This window comes from Magnolia sinica, chromosome 10 (genome assembly GCF_029962835.1).
Source record: "Magnolia sinica isolate HGM2019 chromosome 10, MsV1, whole genome shotgun sequence".
In the NCBI taxonomy this organism is placed as follows: Eukaryota; Viridiplantae; Streptophyta; class Magnoliopsida; order Magnoliales; family Magnoliaceae; genus Magnolia; species Magnolia sinica.
Genome location: NC_080582.1, coordinates 22160106 through 22167086, shown reverse-complemented (window position 1 = coordinate 22167086; position 6981 = coordinate 22160106). Strand labels below are relative to the sequence as shown.

The following is a 6981-nucleotide window of genomic DNA, read 5'->3' as shown; positions in this document are numbered from 1 at the left end:
ATAACTGTACAATACTAATAGAAGAAAGAAATTAAAGGCCAGTTTGGGATCTTGGAAAATAAAGGAGAGAGTGACATTTTCTATTTTCCAAGAAAGTATTTGGAGAGGGGAAAAAAAAAAGACAAGGGGAGGTTTGGGAAATTTTTATGAAAAGACTTCCTCGAAAAATGTTTCTCTACAAACGGCTCTCTTTTAGACATACTCACCTCAATGTCTTTCATCTTTCCAAGCTCAGATGCGCCCATTTCAATGGCCAAACTTGTATTAGAATTAGCCTGATTCAGAGGCTCTTTGACAGAATTGAGCTTCAATAAGAGTTCCTTGACATCCATGGTTATGGAGCATAATTTTCAATCTAGTAATGCACTACTACCCTCTAAACTAAATCAAACCCAACATCCAAAACAAACACCCAAGTTCCAACATCATTCTCATTACGGGGTGCATCCAAACAGCCCTCAAACAAGAGAAAATAAAATTGCAGTTGATTACTATAAAGCCTTGAAATTCCATCCAAATAAATCAAATGAAAAATAGAATTCAAAAATAAAAACACCAGCATTTCTAATAATTTTCTTTTGCAATCCAAAAAAAACATTAAGGGATGGTGGAGAACTTATTAAATTGAATTGCAAAGATGTGAAGGTATGTAGGAAACTCTAAGAGTACATTTGGAACACTTATTAATGAACTGAAATTAACTCGTTGGCATTCATATCAGGGATTTCTTGTTTCTAAACTATAATTCTGTCAATTTCTCATGGGTTAAACCATATATTTTGTTTTCTTGCATGGCTGTTTTCTTTCTTCTCCAATAGAAGGGAAAGAAAAGCATGATTTCAGTGTACCGAGTACAATAAAGTTGCAACAAATACTAAACCCGATCAATGCCCCTCCAGCTAAAAGAACCAGATCCGGGTTGTTAAGATAAATGAGCTTGAAAAGTGCTCCCATCAGTGTTGTTTGTTGTCCTGATATGTAACATTTAATTATGCAACTGAGTACACAAATGCACACCAGTGAAGAAATGCAAGACTCATGGAAGGTACTCCAACTACCAAAAGAGCAAAAGAGAAGGAAAACAAATTAACCCTAAAGATATCCTACATAACAGTTACCTACATCCACCTAGCTATATCTACAAAAACAACATCCGATTTATTGCAAGTAACCTTTTGGATAGCTTCATTTGCTACAATTGCCGGATCTTTTTCGTACCTTTTCTTAAATATAGGAATCTGAAAGGCAATTTCAGCAACAATTGATCAGCTCGGAGAAATATTATCTTACAAAAATGAGACCGACTCTCTCTTTCCTATTTTACAGAAATGAGACAGTTAAAAAAAAAACCTGTCATATGCCTGTGAACAGCACACCAACAACTGCAAGCAGACTGTAAAATCCATTTTGAATTCTATATAATTGAATAAAAAGGACTTTGGGGCCCGCTTAATCATGTACAGCATATCGCAGTTCTTCAGAAACTGCTTATGTTCCTTTCAGCTGAACACGCTTAATGTCCTTTCAGCTGAACACGCTTAATGTTCCTGTCTTGTTACCACACAACACATACATGCCCACCATTTTCTCAGTAGTTGTCATCCTTTATGTTGTTGCACCCTGCATAATGAGAGAATGCAAATCATTTTCATACCTTGGAATTTTGTATTTCTGTAGTTGAAGCAGTGCTATTAATATCTGCTAACGAACATTTTGAGATAAGCGGTGTGATCCAATAGCCATTGTAACTAAGAGAACAGTTGGCAGCAAATGTCATATTGGTTTTAAAGTCTAAGGCTGCATTTGGAGCACAAGTGGATTTGAGTTGCAAACATTTAGTGGAAATGGCCACCCATGCAAAAGTTGGGCCACCCCTGGAAATCGATCCAGGCCCTGGGCTGTCCATTTATATCGATTGTGTGGCCCATCTGATGAGTGAATCTAGCTGATTGTGGAGCCCACCATTTGCATGGCTCAAAGGTCATACCAAATATTGATTACGAAAAATATTAACGGTGTGTCTGGTCACACCAAATATCATGATATTTGCTGTAACCAACCTAAGAGTTAGAGATTTTGTTATTCCTAGTTGTAGAGCTTCCAAGATCCTATAGCATGAGCATGGCTCAAATATATGACATGTGACTTAGAGTTAGGAAGATATATGGGCAGCCTGACTGTAGGAACAACAAACCTGCATGCCTTCAATGCTGTTGATACCAGTGCTCGAAATATCGGTATCACGAAATGTATCGCACCCTTGGGATACAGATATGTATCGGTTATTGCACGAGACATATTGTTTGTATCGCGTAATTTATCGCACTTTTTGGGAAACATGGGAAAACATCGAGAAAATGGTTGAATTTTTCAATGAAACTTCAGAGATTATTAAAAAGGACCTTAATACACACTTTTAAATCATAGAATCTCAAGAAAAAAGTGCACATAATAGGTTTCCTTTGTATAGGGTCATAAACTATGCGTTATCCGATTGAACTAAGACCACTATATTCAAATATGATGTAAAACATTTATAAATGTATCAAGACATGTATGAAAATACAACCAATTGATAACGTTATATAAATTGGATGAAAGAAAAATAAATATCACCTTGATGTAAAACTTTTGTGGCCCACAAAAGGTTTTCAATGGTCATTAACTACTCTTTCATGTAGTGCGGTCCACCTGACACTTTTATCTTATTCATTTCTGGACCATGGTCTAAAATAAGTTGAAAAAGCATATGAATGACATGAATATACAATTCATACATCAAGGTGGCCCACTCAGTCAGGGGTCCCACCCACATTGCTGGTTCAAAGGTCTCACCCAAGTTGGGCTTTACTGCGCAAGAGATAGACAGACCTAACCTCTCAGAGACTATATGGGGCCCACTATATTGTATATGTTTTATCCACGCCGTCCATACATTTTGACAGGTCATTTTAAGGCATGATCCTAAAATAGAGGTAGATTTAAGGCTCAAGTAGACCACGCCACATTAAATAGTGGTGATTGAGTTATTTGTCAGTCAATCTGTTCGAAACGTTGTAGGGCACATCTTGATGTTTATTTGGCTATCCAACCTGTTCATAAGGTCATATAGACCTAAATGAAGGTAAAAAATAAATATCGGCTTGATCCAAAACTTATCCCTACTGAAAACCTATCAATTGTAAGCATTCAATCTTCACTACTTCCTATGGTGTGGTCCACTTGAGCCTTAAAAAGGTCCCATTTTTATGACTGGTGCCTTAAAATGATCTTCTAGATTGAATGGATAGATTGGATAAAACATATACATCAAGTGGACCCCACAACCCGCAGGGGAGTTCGTCTCTGGCTAACCCCGTTGTAAAGGGGAGAAGCAGATTGGCAGACACCATTGACCTGCTTAGTGTGTTAATGTTACCAAGTTCTATGGGTCCGATCATGAAGTATGTGTTATATCCAAACCATCTGTCCATTAGGTGAGCTTGTCATAAGGCTCGAGCCTAAAAATAAGACAGATCGAATGATCAAGTGGACCATACTGTAAAACACAGTGGGGGATTGAACGTCTACCATTGATACCCTTTTAGGGGTCACAAAAGGTTTGGATCAATATGATATTTTTTATCCTCTTCATCTTGGTCTGTGTGACGTTATTAACAGATTGGATGGAAAATAAACGTTATGACGGGCCCTACAAATGTTTTAACGGTGAGAATAATTGTCCCCACTTCTGTTTGTGGTGTGGCCCACTTGAGCTTTGGGTATGACTCATTTTTGGGCTGATACTCTAAAATGATCTTGGAAAATGGATGAACGGTGTGGATATAATAAATACATCATTTTGGGGGCTATATTATATTGATCTCCTTTGGAACGTACAACCTGGGGATGAGGAGCGTCAGCGCGCAGGATACGTACCATGCCAGTTGAGTAGCCATTTGCTACTAAATGATGTCACCAAGTCCTGTGAGCCCACCATTATGTATGTGTTATATCCACACCGTCCATCACTTTGGAGAGATCATTGAACGCCCACCATTAAAAAACTTCTTAAGGGCCACAGAAGTTTCCTATCAAGCTGATATTTATGTTTTCCCTTCGTTCATGTCCGTGTTAACTTATTAATAGGTTGGATCACAAAAAAAAATCGCATAATGGCCCTAGGAAGGTTTCAATGGTGGACATCACTGTCTCTATTGTTTTATGTGGTGGGGTCCACTCAAGATTTGTGATTGCCTTATTCTTTATCTCATTCCCTAAAATGATCTCTCCAAAATGATGGACGGTGTGGATACAACACATACATCATGGTGGGGCCCACAAAACTTGACGACGTTACTTTATTTACTCCACTCTACCTGTCAGTAGCTAATCCGCACCTATTTTAGAAATACAAAGGGATCCAGAAGGACCGCAACCCTAAAATCTTTCAAAATTCCCCAAATTCCCTCGTTCAAACCTAAATCTATAGGTTTTTTCGACAGATTTCTCGCCGAAACCTCGTGCGCAATTTGAATCTTTCTTCTATTCGAAGCAAAAAGGTAAGAAATCGAGATTGTTGAATTCAAAGCTCTTTCCTGTTTCTTCTTCCTTTTTTTCTGATTTTTTTCGGTAATTATGCAAGCCAAAAGGAATAAATCTATACATAATATCTTCAATATCGCAAAAAATGGTGCGAAACGTGCAATATATTGCACGATACATAGAAATCTTATATATATATAGGATTTCGAGCTGATATCGTGTCCCTGGCAAGCGATAACAACAATATCGGCCGATAGTATCGATATTGCGAACGCTGGTTGATACCAACACCAATATCAGCCTCTTGAATCATGCCAACATCATTTGCAATAAGATTGCAATAAAGTGCACCATCACCATCCATTTTTTTTTCTTCTTTTTCTACTTTTTTTTTTCCCAATTCATGAAAAACGAGTTTATGATTGACAAAATGGTCACATTAGTGGCAAGCTGCATTTCATGATGAATCATAACCCATGCCCTTTTCTATGATGCACTTTTGCATATTGTACATAGAAACACAGAGTAATAAAAAATAAATAAATAAATAAATAAATAAATAAATAAATAAAACAATGACTAACAGCAATGCTAACAAGAGAGGGACCAAATTTCAGAAAATATCACTTACTAAAAAGAAATAAATATTGCAGTTATCAAAAGGCAACTAATGTTTTGAAACAATAACATAATAAAGTAAAGACCCAAAGTAGCCTCCCTATTTTTTAGCATGGATTTCGTTTTTCTTGCTATTTAAGGCCATCACTATCTCAGCGTCCTTGATTTTTAGCTTTTCTTTTTTGTTGCTTCTTTGTCTTTGCTCGTTTCTTTTTTCCTTTTACCTGTATTTTCGTTTCCCCCTTTTCAATATAATATCATCAATTCTCCAAAAAAAAAAAAAAAAGGTAAAGACCCAAAGTAAGAACATGGAAAATGAGAAAAACTTTGATACTCTGGCAGTGTGATGGATGAAATACAGGCTCTTAGAAATTACTTAGATATTGCACATGTGGCATACAGGTAGTTAAATTAAACAACACAACTTATGGTATCTAGTGTAGATGTGTCATGAACCAAAAAGTAAGCTTGATTGATTATCTAGCTAGTGGATTGGTGGCCATTTTTTGGACAATTAAAAATGCAAATAATAAAATATCCAATGGTACTATTTCCACAAACGCATGATCTAATCAATGGAGGTTTAAGGAAAAAAAAAAGAAAAAAGAAGAAGCTTTAATAGAATTGAATTCAGATAATCCGCTCAATGAAAAGAAGCACGGAAGAACAATTCAGGACCATAACTCAATGTTTTGTAGATGGTGTTTTCAACATTGATCATGGTTTGCTCAGCTTACCTCTCGAGAAAAAGAAAACAAATGAAGAAAGAAGCATGTAGAATTCTCCTCTATAGTCAAAAGACCAACTCACCTGAAGCTTTGAAGCATTATACATTAGTATGGTGAAAATCATGCTTACAGGTCCAGCTTCCTTTGTGATGTTTCCTGATACAAAAAGTTTCAAAGAATTAGGTCAATGTTTACACTGAATAGAAAAATAAACAAGTTGTGTCAGCTCATACATTTTCTTGCAAACTCATAGGTTGGAATCTCAGTCATACCATGTGATTCTTGTGAGTTTTTCACGTAGAGTATGTTCAGATCCACCAAAAATCTGAAATATTTCACATCTGCTAAATCATTAGTATCATGAAACAATAAATCTCTTTAGAAATGATAAAATCAAATATCCAATATACATATTCATGTTGCACTTGAATTTCTTCACTAGATTAACCACTAGACCACAAGAAAATGAATATCTTAAGTATGGAGATAAGTCAAAGCTGTCAAAATGGACAGATTCATGAAAATTACAATCATTTAGCATAGCAGACCCTACTCCAGTTGAGACGACACTCTGTTTTAACCAGTGTTTTAAATAGTGGCAGCGTGATGCGTAGCGCTCAGCCCTCTATAGTGTGTAGCGTAAATACGTAGCATGTAGCATAAGCTACACGATACTTCTATTTTTTAATTTAAAAATAGAACAAATATAATAAATAGTGAAATTGTCTGGAGCGGACGTTGTCAACACAATATAGCCAAACTGTTTGGAGTGGAGGTTGTCAACACAATATAGCCAAACTATCTGGAGCGGAGGTTGTCAACACAATATAGCCAAACTGTCTGGAGCAGAGGAGCCTTGCAGTCCAAGGCTCAATTTCTTTGACACCGACATCGAAGCGAGGACTGATGACCCCACATTTGTTCAATCTTCCATTCAATTCCACGACTATCTTACCAGCCCTATTGTCATCGACGTACTCAGATTCTCCAATAATCTGTCGTGGTTGTCTTCATCTTGTTTATTTTATATAAAGTTTTTTCACGGTTTTCACAATAGCCTATTCTTTTCGTGGCGCCTACTCGAATGTGTGCACATGCATCTAGTCTTTTT

At 36.6% G+C, this 6981-nt stretch overlaps 1 long non-coding RNA gene across 1 annotated transcript; it reads right to left on the bottom strand.

Moving 5' to 3' along the window:
* Window positions 1–1511: 1511 nt before the first annotated feature.
* On the bottom strand, window positions 1512–6413 carry LOC131258161 (uncharacterized). Its single transcript, XR_009177914.1, has 3 exons — window positions 6143–6413; window positions 5953–6026; window positions 1512–1620 (listed from the first exon to the last, which is right to left on the bottom strand). It is a non-coding gene; the product is annotated as an uncharacterized LOC131258161 (long non-coding RNA).
* Window positions 6414–6981: the final 568 nt, after the last annotated feature.